Source organism: Tursiops truncatus, chromosome 2 (assembly GCF_011762595.2).
Source record: "Tursiops truncatus isolate mTurTru1 chromosome 2, mTurTru1.mat.Y, whole genome shotgun sequence".
Lineage (NCBI taxonomy): Eukaryota > Metazoa > Chordata > Mammalia > Artiodactyla > Delphinidae > Tursiops > Tursiops truncatus.
The window spans coordinates 61,358,063-61,373,028 of record NC_047035.1 but is presented as its reverse complement, the minus strand read 5'-3'; the positions used below and the strand labels follow the sequence as shown (position 1 = coordinate 61,373,028).

The 14,966-nt window shown below is 35.0% G+C and overlaps 1 protein-coding gene across 8 annotated transcripts in view; it reads left to right on the top strand.

Moving 5' to 3' along the window:
* Positions 1–14,966, top strand: part of MIPOL1 (mirror-image polydactyly 1) — a 315,627-nt gene that overhangs the window by 222,342 nt on the left and 78,319 nt on the right. The window lies entirely within an intron of this gene.

Sequence of the window (14,966 nt, the reverse complement as noted above, 5' to 3'; positions counted from 1 at the left end):
GAAAACATCCCATGTGCATGGATAAGAAGACTATATTGTTAAGATGGCAACATTCCCCAAATTAATTTAGAGATTCAACGTAATTCGTGTCAGAATCCTGTCTTATTTGTAGAGATTGCTTATGGGGTGGCAAGGGACCCAGGATAGCAAAAACGGTCTTGAAAAATAAAAAAATAAGCAGACTCACACTTCCTGTTTTTAAAACTTACCACAAAGCAATGGTAATTAAAACAGTGTGGTACTAGCTTAAGGATAGATATCTAGATAAATTCAGTAGAGTTGAGAGTCTAGAAGTAAACCCATACTTGACATAGGAAGAAACGAAAACTGAACAGCCCTATGTCTATTAAAGACATTGCATTCATAGTTTAAAACATTTTACAAAAGAATGCTAGGGCCAAGTGTTTTAGTGGTGAATTTTGTCAACCATTTAAGGAAAACAATAAGCAATCTTAACATAAAGTCTCAGAAAATAGAAGAGATAGGAATACACCCCAACTTCGTTGATTATGCAAATTTTACGTTAGTGTAAAAACCAGGTGAAGGCATTACAAAAAACCAGAACCACAGGCCAAATCCTCAACAAAAATTAGGAACTCAAATCCAACAGTATATAAAAAGGACATTACATTGTGACCAGGTGGCAATGCAAGTTTGGTTTAACATTTAAAAAGCAATGTAATTCACCATGTTAACGACATAAAGAAAAAACAGTTATCTCAGTGGATATAGGAAAAGCATGTGATAAAATTTAAAACCCATGCAGTTGCTCATAAAAGCATAAAGACTGATAAAGAACATCTAGGGGAAAACTTACAGCTAACATATTTAATGATATAAGACTCAGTGCTTTCTATGTAACATCAGGAACAAGACAGGGAAGTTCACTCACCACTTCAATATAACTTCCCATAGAAAGTCATAATCACTGGAAACTTTTTCTTTTTAATTTTTATTTATTTTTGGCTGCGTTGGGTCTTTGTTGCTGTGCACAGGCTTTCTCTAGTTGTGGTGAGCTGGGGCTACTCTTCGTTGCAGTGCACAGGCTTCTCATTGTGGTGGCTTCTTGTTGCGGAGCATGGGCTCTAGGCATGCAGGCTTCAGTAGTTGCACCACGCAGGCTCAGTAGTTGTGGCTCACGGGCTCTAGAGTACAAGCTCAGTAGTTGTGGCTCACGGGCTTAGTTGCTCCATGGCATGTGGGATCTTCCTGGACCAGGGCTTGAGCCCGTATCCCCTGCATTGGCAGGTGGATTCTTAACCACTGTGCCACCAGGGAAGCCCATAATCATTGGAAATTGAAAAGAAATAAAGCTGCCTTTATTCATAGACAATATGATTGTATACATAGAAAATCCTAAGGAATCTTCAAAAAAGCTACTGGAATAAGTGAATTCAGGTCAGTATAAATAAGAATCAATTGTATTTTTATCTATTAGCAATGGACTGTTAGAAAATGAAGTTAAGTTTTTAGTTTCTTTTATGATCACATTCAAAATTATGAAAAATTTAAGGATGAATCTAACACTGTGCCCTGAAAACTGCAGAGTGCAGAAAGTAATTATGGAAGACCTAAGTACAATAAATGGAGAAATACACAGTGTTCATAAATGGGAAGACTTTTCTAAGTCTTCAGTATTGCTAAGATATTCATTCTCTCCAAATTAATCTGCAGATTTAACACTATCCTAATAAAAATTATACCACTATTATAGGTATTGACAAGCTAATTCCAAAATATATATGAAAATGCAATTGATTTAGAATTGCCAAAGCAATTTTATGTAACAAACCATTGGAGGAATTATACTACCTGATTGAAAGATATATTCTATAAAGTCACAGATATGAAGACACTGGTGCTGGTGAAAGGATAGAAGTACCATGTAGATCATTGGAATAGAGTCCCAGACATATATGGCCTATTTATTTTCAGTGGTGAAGACAAGACAGTTTACAGGAAAAGGAAAGTCTATTCAACAAATAGTGATAGTGCAACTGGATAGCTATATGTAAAAAATTAACATTAACCCTCACATCGTTCACAAAAATTACCTTGACGGGGACTTTGTCTTGTTTGGATTTTTATTCCAGCATCTAATATACTGTCTGTCTGATAGTAGGTGCTAAATAATTATTTGTGTAATAAATAAATGATTAGACTAGTTCTCTTGGTTTCTAGCTCTACTCTCAGTGAGAGATGATTATCACACTTTTAGAAAGCTACACAAACTTTATATTTTAGCTTCAATAAGATATAACCTAATTAGACAGATTCTAGTTCCCTCATTTCACTGAGTCAATCTGGGTAACTTTACAATCATAGCTTCCAGATACACTTACCTGGCTCTGAATTGCTTAATAGTTTTACAGATATTTCTTTGTGTCATTGCATTTGTATTTTATTAGAAGTGGCAAGCATAAGAACATGTTAAACTTAGATAGAGCAACAAGAAGCAGAACAATGATATGTGCCTGTGGATAATTCAATACTGTTTGTTGATGCCGCTGATTTGCATTTTACTCCCACTGGCAGCTAGAGTCAACATGACATATTCATTTACCCTAATATTTCATCCCAGTGAGCTCCCTTTTAAAAATATATATAGAGAGATACAATGTGACATTATTTTGCTCAAAAAAGTTAAAGGATATTGGTACCTGTCTTTTCAATGTATGGGTAGATAGTCAGTGATTAATGTTGATAGATGAACCAGAGAGGTAAGATGACTTGACCATTGGCACGGAAGAGCAAGATTGCAGGTAAAGTTCAGAACTCCTGATGGCTGATTTTATAAAACAATCCTTAAAGGAGTAGGCTGTATTAAAGAATACCTCCCTCATCACTTGGCTGCAAACTGGGTATGCTCTTAAATTAAAAAGAAAACAAAAAAATAGTCTGAGCCACAGAAAATTAAATACTTCAAAGCTGTGTTTCAGGATACTAGTTCAATCCCTCACTAGAGAGAAAACCCCAGTTAGCTTCTAATAGTCCTTTATAACTCTTCAAGACTGGCAAATCTTCCTTTTAAAGGGGACAGCCTCTCTGTACTATAGCAAGAGCAGCAATAACCAGTGTGGGCTGATGTAGGACAGAAGTATCATTGCAGAAGGCAGCTCATATTCTGAAACAAGAATGTGAAGCAAGGTGTCCTATATATGCTGCTTTGTTTGAAACTAGTCTAAGTTCTACTGTTGAAGTAGTTTATTTATAAACTGCCCACAGTGTTGCTAGCAGGAAGTTATTTTTGTTTGATATTACTGATGTTGATATTATTATAAATAAGTTCTAATACATAGCAAAATTCTTTTTGATTAAACTATATTGACCATTTTTTCTTAAAAGATTGTTTGAGGGCTTCCCTGGTGGTGCAGTGGTTGAGAGTCCGCCTGCCGATGCAGGGGACATGGGTTTGTGCCCCGGTCCGGGAGGATCTCACATGCCGTGGAGCGGCTGGGCCCGTGAGCCATGGCCTCTGAGCCTGCGCGTCCAGAGCCTGTGCTCCACAACGCGAGAGGCCACAGCAGTGAGAGGCCTGCGTACCGCAAAAAAAAAAAAAAAAAAAAAAAAAAAAAAAAGATTGTTTGATTTGCCAATAAATAATAACAACCAGAAAAATCATTAACAGTTTTCAGTCTTATTAGTTCATTTTATTCCTTACATATTAAATAGTCTTAAGATCTTTACAAGGAAATTAATTTTGTTTGCTATGCTGTTGCCTTTTAAAATCAGTGGGGTGGGGTTAATCAGGAGTGCAAGGAGTGGAAAACTTCTTAAAGGGATCTTAGAGAACTGAAAGTCTTCTTTTACACTGTTAACTATACTAAAAGAACAAAAAGATCTCAGATATCAGAATCAGTATGCTGCTGACTCTTTCATGTGTATGAAGATCACTTGTAGTTTTTGCATTTGTCAATATTTATTAATTAATATATACTATGTTCACATTCCATGACAGACATGTTCCTTTAGGTATTCCTCAAGGTATTTATTTATTTATTTATTTATTTTTTAACATCTTTATTGGGGTATAAAAGGTATTTATTTTTACATATTTATTTTCTAACTCATATATGTCTCCACAGACATTCTCAAAGACTACCTTAAAATAAATCTGGTTTATGCCAGCAAAGAAGGGAATAGCAGTGAGATCACATTCTTTTTTTTGTCACCTGAGGAGTATTTTTCTCATTTCATATATTGGTACTTGATCAGACAGGATGAAATTTTTGCCATGTCAAAGTCATTTCTAAGAATCAATAGCTCTCTTTCACTTTCTTTTAATCTCCCTGTTAATGGGTTCTGTCACTGATATTATCAATTTTTAAAATGGAAGAAATCTTTTTCAGAGATAATCCACAAACAATTGTTAAAATATTAAAATAAGGCAAACATTCACTCAGATTGTATTTTAAATAATTATGTTTATCAGTATAATCACTGACAAAATGTAGACTTCTAGAAAACATTGAAATAGATCTGTAAAGAACTCTTATTGTCCCAGTTGTCCTAAAAAAGTGTTCAACAAGTTGAATGAAGGTAAAGAATTTGAATTTTATTTTATTTTCTCCACCTGTCCTTCAGTGGAATTAGTAATGAAATTCTTTATTGCTTTATATACAGATGATGTTAAGATTTTAAAATTTTTCCTATTTGAAAAACAGAAAGCAATGTTATTAACTATGTTGGCCATGTGGTGTTCAAGAATTATGGTTCCTTTGCTTTGGGTTGAATTTGTCAGTCCCTGTGCCAAAGAAGAATGTTCTTTGGATCAAGACAAAAGGATTTTTTAAACTCCATCAGGTACTTAAAATCATACCGTATTTTGTGTCTTTTTCTTACTTGAGCCATGACTTTCTCTTACAGTTGTTTCATCTTGTCTGAAATTTCTAATTACCTTTCTTTTTCTTGCATCTTGTGCTTTATTATTTCAGCTTTTTTCCATCTTGTCACTCTTACTTTCTGTTTTCTGTAGTTCCCTTTTTCAGCAGAGCCCTCCATCCTCCTGCTGTAATTGGACCTGTTGGTTGCTCTCTAGGCTGCTTCACAGCTGTCATCCTAGGAATTCTCTTCACTTCTCTAATGGGTTGGTTTCTCTGTTTCTAGGATTCCATGTCTGCTTTCTTGCTTTATTTCCTGTTCAAGTAACTTCCAAACAGGGTAGATGGTTAAGTTCTCTGAATATAGAAGTTAAATTTCAAAATTACATCCCTTCAAAACTTTCAAGGTATTACTCTTCTCTTTTTCTATTTCCAGTAACTGATTCCATAATGATTCAAATCAGTCTTCCTTTGTAGACTTTTTTTCATGAAAGATATTGATTTTTTTTTCACCTTGATGTTATGAAATCTCATAGGGAGGGACTGAGAGTGGATCTTCTTTCATTTATTGTACTCCGTACTTATAGATGTTTTCAATTGGAAGAGTCTTGTCTTTCATCCCTGAGAAATGCTCCTTAAGATTATTTGAGAGTTTCCTCTCCTCTTTTTGTTTCTTTCTTTCTTATGTCTCTTTCTGGTTTCCTAATTACCAGATGTTGTACTTTCTGGACTGATTAATATTTTTCTTTTTTTTTTTTCTGATACATGGTTTTAGAAATTTCCTCAAATTTTTTTCAAGTTTTTTTTTTTTGTCAATGGGTTGAAAACATTTATTTGTATAAATAATGCAGTCTCCTTCCTCATTGTTGCTTTTAAATAGGTTTCCATTTCCAAGAATAAAAATAAGTTGTTTGTAGATACAAAATTTCCACCACAGCTATTGGTTAAAAGGAATTTTTCTGGGAAATATTCTCCCATTTAGCAAATTGCATAAAAGTTCACACATTCATTTTTTTAAGTGTGGTAAAATATATATAACAAAGTATACCATTTTAATCATTTTTAACTGTGCAGTTCATTGGCATTATGCATTCATATTATGAAGTCACGTCCTTCTACTTGCTTTATTTTTTTCCCTGCGCTACGCGGGCCTCTCACTGCTGCGGCCTCCCCCGTTGCGGAGCACAGGCTCCGGAAGCGCAGGCTCAGCAGCCATGGCTCACGGGCCCAGCTGCTCCGCGGCATGTGGGATCCTCCTGGACCGGGGCACAAACCCGTGTCCCCTGCATTGGCAGGCGGACTCTCAACCACTGCGCCAGCAGGGAAGCCCTTTCTACTTGCTTTTAATTTAGTCAATGAAATTTTTGTTCTCTAAAAATGCCTTCTTGTGTTTTATTCCTTTTTCATAGCATCCTGATCTTTTATACTCAACATGTTGTCTTCTCATATCTCTCCTGTCTATATTAATTTTTTTCCTATTTTTGTCATCTAAGCTGTTTTTTGAGGGATCAGGCTTTCTGTTTATTTACCTTGTTTTATTCTTCTTCATCCAGTGGCTCTCATCATATGTCTTTTCATAGTTTAAAAAAAAGGCTTAGTATCTGATGTGGACTTCATTAGCTATTGTGTAAGTAGAGATTATTTTAAATAATTTTAATTCCTAAATTAAAGATAAATTAAATATGGCAAGGCTTCTTTGGTTTAGAAAACATTGTATATCATAAGTTTTCCGTATCTTCATCGTGGGCAACACAACACATCACCTGCCTTTTTGTACAAGTGTCGTTCTTGTACAATGAACTTTGTTGTGTAGACTCTGACTTTTGTATATGGAAATGGAGTTAATTATCTCCCTGATAGTCATAAATTGTTTAATGAAAGAAAAAAATATATATATATGTTAGAAAAAGCATTAACATCCAATAGATTTTAAACACAAAGCATGACTTAGTTCAGGCAAAGGATTATTTTTAAGGGGGAAACTGTATGAAATAAATGTTCTGCTGACTTTTATTTGTCAAAGCATATCAAACAAATCATTTTAATCTTAAAGTTCTTTTGTCTGTTCTCTTTGCCTAGCACTTGACCACTAAGGACTTGAGATGAAAAGAAAGTGATATGGCTACTCAGTAGTCTATCTTTTCAGTGCAGTTGAAATAACAAAGTATGAAATCTGGAATTCAGCCAAGTGTTAGTTGTTAATATCTTAAAATGATGTTTAAAATGTAGATTTGCATTCATTATAATTTAATATAGTAGAAAAGCATTAATTAGAGAAATAGTCTCGTGAATATGAACGGCAAATTAAAACTTGATTAAAGGTGGCCATATCAAACATTCTTCTCTTGAATTGTCTTGCCAGATTCTGAATAATGCTTTGATTTGGTGTGAACCTTTTGTATGTAACAATTTTTAGAGCAAGTTACTACAGTTCTTTCTGAATAATATAGGTCATGAGAAGTTCATTTGTAGGTGGGGCAGCTGTACTACTTTGGGGGACTGTCCTAATAGATCCATTTCATTAATTGTCATGAATTTTTTATTAACAAAACCAGTACATCAGGTTTAGCCAGCTAAAAACTGCTCTTGTAGTTGTTATCTTTATTGTCAGAAAGAATATTATGAAAATAGGGAATTACTGCACATGCTTTAACTCTTGATTAAACAGAGGAATGGCACTCTCCGTGAACAATAATTTAGGGGCATATTATCAAGTTGACATACAGTGTTTCAGTTGTGCAACTCCCATTAATTTTAAAGCCCTGTGCTTTTATTTCAATGCCTTCCAGTTAGGAGTAATGCCATGTCTGTCTGTTAGGATCTCTGAGTTAATGGGATTAATGTCAAGTAGCAGGATGTTCATTCTTTCTTCCTTAAGCTTTATTCCTTAGGTATTTTTGGTGAAATGGCCTTCTAAGGAATTGCATTTCAGAAACCAGGCAGCGGTATTAAAAAGCTGCAGTAATGGATTGGAAAATGAAAGATGTTAGCATGTACATTTTGCTTACCAATGAGAGAAATTTCCTTCAATTCCCATCTGATAATCTTTATTATTAGGTCATACATAGAGCATTAAAACTGATTTTTTTAATTTAAAAAAACTTCAGATTTCTTAGATGTATGATAGGCAATTATATATTATTATTCTTTGTGTCTTCCACATCAAGGTCATAAGCACTTTTTATTTCCTACCTCTTGTGAGATAATTAATTTCATGAATTACTATCTTTTTTTTTTTTTTTTTTTTTTTTTCGGTACGCGGGCCTCTCACTGTTGTGGCCTCTCCCGTTGCGGAGCAGAAGCTCCGGACGCGCAGGCTCAGCGGCCATGGCTCAGGGGCCCAGCCGCTCCACAGCATGTGGGATCCTCCTGGACCGGGGCACAAACCCATGTTCCCGGCATCAGCAGGCGGACTTTCAACCACTGCGCCACCAGGGAAGCCCATGAGTTACTATCTTTATAAAAATGGTTTAAAAAGTGAAACAAGGAGAGGCTCGGTAGTTTTCTTTGGATCCCATAACTAATCTTTGATATCCTACATAAAAGAACTTAGAATGTGTACTTGCACTCATTTTACTTGATTAAACATTGGTCTTATAAAATATTAAGGCTGAAAGAGTCCTGAGAAAATCATATGACATAATTTTTGGAAGAATATATATTGTGATTGGAACCCTGACTCAGCCATTTACTAGCTTGGGTAAATTTCTTAGCCTTTTTAGTGTCCAGTTTCTCATTTTGAATGGAAATAATAACTAGCTTTCAGCATTCTTGTACAAATTAGGTATAATGTATGTAAAATACCCAAATGAGTGCCTAAAACGTTGAAAGCACTCAGTAAAACAATAGGCATCATTTTCATATTTATCTACAGATTTAGAATCAGTCCTAGAAAAGTTAAACAGGATTAACCAAGGTATCATGGCTTGTTAGTGACAAGGATAGTTTAGAACCAAGGTATTCTAACCAAATCCAGTGTTCTTTGCATATGCAGTGTTACCTCTTAATTATTGAAATTGTCTAGGGTCTTTAGTCAGAATTATTCCACTGGTGAATACTGATGTTACTCAATAGTATCATCACTTTCTTTTCCTTTCCCCAAAATTCAAGATTTGAATGTCTGTCATTTAGGCCATAATCCCAGATATTTTTTTTCACGTATGTGTGATTTGAAGAATTCTGTTATTTTTAAAGAGATGCTTTCAAACACTGTTATAATCAAGAGAGTTTTTTTCAACAGCCAGTTGTCAGAATCTGGAAAATGTTTCTAGTTAGCTATGACCTAGAATAAATAACATAAGATATTTCCACACTAGGTCCTACAGTTGCCCCAGTATAACTACCTGCTGATCCAAGGCACCTTGTGTTTTGTCTGCTGGCTCTTCATGACTCCATGCTCTCTGACCAGAACAATGCTCATAGCTCCAGGTCTCACTCCTTCTGGATTAGAGGCTTCAGGGTGCTTCCCAGGTTTGGCCTTCTACAGGGCCAGTTTTCTTTGCCAACTTTGATGTGGATCTTCCACTCCTCACTTCCCATGCTGTCTAGGTAGTCTACCGCAGAGGTGTAGTGATGGTTTTAGCTAATACTTATATAGAGCTTTACTTTTGGCAGAGTTCTTTCATCATCATAATCTAAGTTGATCCTCATAATAACTGCGTGAAGTAAGCAAATTGTCTGTCTTAAAATTAAGGAATCTAAAATTCAGTTAAGTAATTTGCCCAAAAGCATACAGATTGTAAATGGAAGAGCCCAGGGCCTTTGACCACAAACCCCATGCTCTTTTCACCTCTTAATCACTGCTTTTGATCCTGTTGCTGGCAAAGGGTAACAAAAGTGTCCCAAGATAATAACAGAATGAAAATGTAAAGTACTCTGTTGTGATACGGAAGCTAGCGGAAGAAGCATCTATATATGAATGTATGTGAGAAATAAAGTATTGGCAGTGTTAACTAGGGAATAAGTCTTACATTTCTCTTATTTCTCTCAATACTGAGCACATAGGAGGTAGCTGATAAATATTTTTTATTATTATTTCACTTAGAATATCAGAAAAAAGACACTGTCTCTCCTGGGGAAAAATGTCTATGATTTTTATTATAACTGTCTATCAGCAATTTTTTTCATTGTTTGTGATAATTATTTTAGAAATCTTTTCCCTGGACTGCCTCTACTTATTCCTCTGATTTTTAGCCCCCACCTGTATGCTAATGATTCCCAAATGCAGATACACAGCCCAGACTTTTCTCTTTAGCTTCAGTCTATGTATGAAAACTATCTGCTGGACATTTCCAGATGATACTTCATGGGCACCCCAACTCAGAATGTCTGAAACTGAAGGCAGCAACTTTATTTAAAAAACTGCTCTTCCTTCTAAATGCCTGAGTCAACAAATTCATCTATTTCCCTTCTTAAATACTTCTTGAATCTGTTGTCTCTCTTCTATCATGGTTACCAATACCCTATTCAGACTCTCATTATATCTCACTGAAACTACTGACATAGCCCCCTACATAATTTCTCTGCAGCCAGTTTTGCTATCTTCGGGTCCATTCCCCACTCCTGGCTGCCATTTCTCTCCTTAAAGCCTTTCAGTAATGGTCCTCCATCCCCACAGGATAATGTCATAGTTTTCAGGGCTCTGCATGACCTCCGCCATGACTGCCTCTTCAGTGTCATCTTTGCCCTCTTCCTGCCATCTAGTTGAGACCCCATCCACAACAAACTGCTTACAGTTGCCCACATGCTGTTCTTTTTCTCACCAGTATGCTTTGTTCTTTTTTAAGTTTTTATTGGAGTATAGTTGATTCACCAGTAGGCTTTTGCTTACATTTTTTTTTTTTTTTTTTTTTTAGGAATTGTTCTCTTCTAAATAACCTACTACCATCCTCACCTCCCATTCACCAGCCAAATTAGGCCTGCTTCTGCTCTGTTTGTAGTATAATTATCTGTCTTCTCAACTGCATTCTTAATTTCTTAAGGGCAGACATACTCTTATTCAGTTTGTAACACTTGGGCTAGTAGTATATTTGGTATATCATAGACACTCAGACATTTTTGAAACGGGTACACTTTTAGAAATGTCTTATTCTTGAAAAGTACATGTTTTTAAGTTTTAAAATTTATTTCATTGTGTTGTGAATGATCCCTTTAATAGCTCAAATTTGGTAAATTCATGTTTACCAAATCAGATGTAATCCATATATATGTAATTTTCTCGTTAAAATAATCATTTATTATATTCTGTTTTGCAATATGTTTCAATAAGTTACCAAAAAAAGTAATATATGCTGACAATATTATTGCAGAAGCCCTGTCTCATGTAGATGAAAATATAGGTTTCTTCTATATTATATTAATATTGGTAGCTCTTTATTTATGAATTTACTACACCCATAGCAGGAACAAACTGAATAAAATAAACTGAAGTCCAGCTTTCAGTCCTTTACCCATCCAAATCAGTCTTTTTTATATTTTTTCCTAGTTGAAAATACCTTTCAATTAGCAGATATTTTCTTGAGTAGTGAACAAGGTCAGATACATATTCCCCAAGTGAAGAACAAATTATAGTTGGGCCCATGTTTATATTTGTATTACAGATAAGTTCTATACATACCCACAATAGGAACTTATTAAATGAAAAACAAGCATGTTGCAGCTATGAATTTTTCAGATAAAGGAAATACAACCTTGCTTATTGAAAGGAGCCTAACATTCTTTGCTACAATAAGCTCAGCAGCAGTACATCTTGTCTTAATCCACTATTTCAATCCAAAGCTAGCTAAATATTGGACTGTAAGGACAGTAAAGATTTCCCTGCTATATCATTTAACTGTCAGTTTGTTGGATTGGTTGGTTTGTTTGTTTTGATGATTTACTTCTAAGAGACCTAGAAGTTATGTTTGTCTCTCCTCAAAGTAAATCTCTTATGGGCAGTGATTACCAGAATATAGATGGATGTTGGATACTACAAAATCTAGTATTAATGATTTCAGACCTTTTCTTATTATCAAAATATTTCAGTTCATCCTAATGTTTTTTCTTATAAAAATATCAAATCTTTTGGAAAATAAGCATGGATATATAAAAACTCACTTTACAGGCTACCTTCAGGGAATTGTTTTTACAATTGAATTGTTCTTTAAAATTGTAATTAATATTCTTTTTGGTGTTTTAAAAAGGACATATTATAGCAAGATATACTTTGTTGACAGAAAATCTATTCCAGAGATACATATAATATAAAAAGAGGACTCACCATGAAAATATATACAAGATTTGAAATAAAGCATTAGTTTTAAAAACCAAAGAATTGGTATCTGGGAGTCTTGATATAGAGGATAGAGTGGAAAACAGATGAGAGCCTCTCAGACTAGGACTGTATGTTAGGTCTCCAGGAAGGGACCTCACCTGCCAGGTGGGTCTTTGCTAAATAAAGCCAAGTAAACTTCATTCTCAAAAATTTTAGAAGAGTGGGGATCTTGATCTGTTTCATTCATTACTCTATCCATAATGCCTAGAACTACGTCTAGCACAAAGTAGATGTTCTATAAATATTTGTTGAATGAATGAGTGATGACAGTAAAAATGAGCATGTCCTCAACCAGACCAAAGAGTTGCCACACATTGACCTTACTGCACTCAGAGCATCAGTTATCCTCTCTCTTAGTTTCAGAAAATACTTGGAAGTAAGAGAACACTCTCTTTCCCTCTGAAAATAATCTCCTCTCCCTCCCCTACTTTACAAAGATCTGAAGGTTTCTCTTTAGGACTGGACATATTTGCAAGTCTATAGTGAGTTAAATATTTTCATCAAAGCTTTTCTCATACCACCATGCTGATACACATGACCTTCTTTAGCTACAACATCCTTTATATACCTTTGTTTGATTGAGCAACTCCTATTCCTTTTTCAAAACTCAGATTAGACATGTCTTCTAAGAAGCTCCTCTCTACCCCTCAGTCAGTCTGGGCTAGGTGCCCCTACTATGTACTGCCATAGCTTCTTCTATATGTCTTTTGCAACTTCCCAAACCAGACAGTTTCTGAAGAAGTATATTAGAACTAAATCACCTATGGCATCACACCCCATATTATATGGTTTCAGAAGTTAGCTGGCTGGCAAAGTGTAATTGATTGATTTGTCATACATTATAATATGTAATTGTGTATCAGAGACAGCAAAAAAAATTGTTTTAAATTTCCAGTTGAGGTACCCATCTATTTAGCAGCAGTAACCCAATTTACATTTTTTCATTTACATGAGTAATTGGTTACCTGTGCAACATGAGTTATTGACCCCCATATTTTAAATTTATTCCGGTGAGGTTTTTGTGACCATTTAAAATTGAAGCCCCAGACATGTACCTGCTAGCCTGCCCCTAGTTCTGGTCTGACCTGGGTCCCTGGCCAAATTTTGAGAAGTAAGGAAATGCCATTATATCGCATAAAATATCAGATATCAAAATGAATATAGACATGTCTTCAAGAGACATAAACCAGAAATACTTATTTAAAAACATACATATTCTATGCCATCTTTCCAAACTTTAATATACAGAGGTCAGCAATGTACAAAATGAAACTCCTTTTAAAGTTGGAGTATGGTACCTTGCTCTCTCAAAGCACCATATTATTAAATAACTCTTAGAAAGAATTTTAGGAAAAATTGAGAAACCTTGGCTTCATACCAATTGGCCCATCAGTAATATCTTAAAAATTCATGTCACTGATAGTAGGCGGCTATTTCTCTTCTATACACTAGCCATGTCAGGCAAAAAAATGTATAAACGTTCCTTTCAGACCACCACAAAGTAAATAAACAGATCATCCAAGGATTGTGAAATCCAGTGTTTCCACCTCAGATCTAGCACATTTGTTATATTTTTCCATTCTGAGAACTTAAACTTTTTACTTTCACACTTTTTTCTTTATTTTCGATAAAGAAAACCCTTTTGATGTAGGATGCATCGTAAAGGGCCATTAATTCAGTACAGTGCTTTGAGTCACCCATTCTTATTTGATATTTAGGAGAATAATTTTGTGACCTTCTAGATTTAGGCTATTAAAATTCATACTTCATAAGACAGTATTGAGTAGTCAATTTAGTGTTAAATTTTTAGACTGAGGGGAAGGCCAGAATAAAAAATGTGTTAACTTCCTTGAAAATCTATAAGAATTAAATAAGTGAAAGAAATTTTAAATCAGCCTAATTTCTAGAAAGATTCTAAACAGTTACCAAGTATTCTAATAAAACTTAAGTCTGAAGAGATTTCTTCCACATTTAAAAAAAAAAACTGCCATTTTTTCCTGCCCAGCCAGGAGTTAGAGTAAGTGAAACAAGAGGGCCTAAAATTCAGTAATTTAAAAGGTAAAGATGTAAAACCCAACCTTTACTGTGTTGAATAAAAACCAAAAATCCAGACGTCTTCTGATCTTTACAGAGCACGTAGCAACTCTGTAGCAACAGAAACTTTATAACATTTCCTGATGACGGCGGCTGTACAATGGATTTTGAATAAGTCTGGTGTAGTGTTTAGTACAGTGAAAGGAGCTGGGTTGTTTTATGCTTTGAGTTGGCATTTTACCAAGGAGAGAAGTTTGTTGGTGGTTTGTTTTCCCCTCTTATGTTTAAGTGACAGAGTACTGATTAAAATGAGCATTTTTTCATGTTTATTCTTACTTGGTCTTTTTCTGAGCAAGATACTCAGTAAAATGAAAGCCAGATGCTTTTACACCTACACACTATATTGCTGAGCAAATCATTTATGGAAGGGAAGGCAAGATAAAGTTGCTTTTAAGAGTCCTTTAACATATCAGTTTGATAACTAGCAAAACACCTCTACTGCCATTAAATATTTACCAAGACTCAGCTTTGGGCAGGGGGGCAGTTTGGCGTAACAAATTTGACTCTGTGCAATGCCATTGATTAGCTATCAGAAGGACATAGTTAATAAATAACTTTAGGTATTACAGAGCACTCTACATTCTTGTCAAATATTTTCTCTGAAGATGACCTAAAAAAAGTCAGTTACAACCAGCATTCACCCCAGCAATGATTGCACAAGCACAACTATGAAAGAAATAAAGGCCAGGCAGATCAGTTGAGCAGTAAGTACTTAGGCAATCTTTCCTAGTGACTGGTGT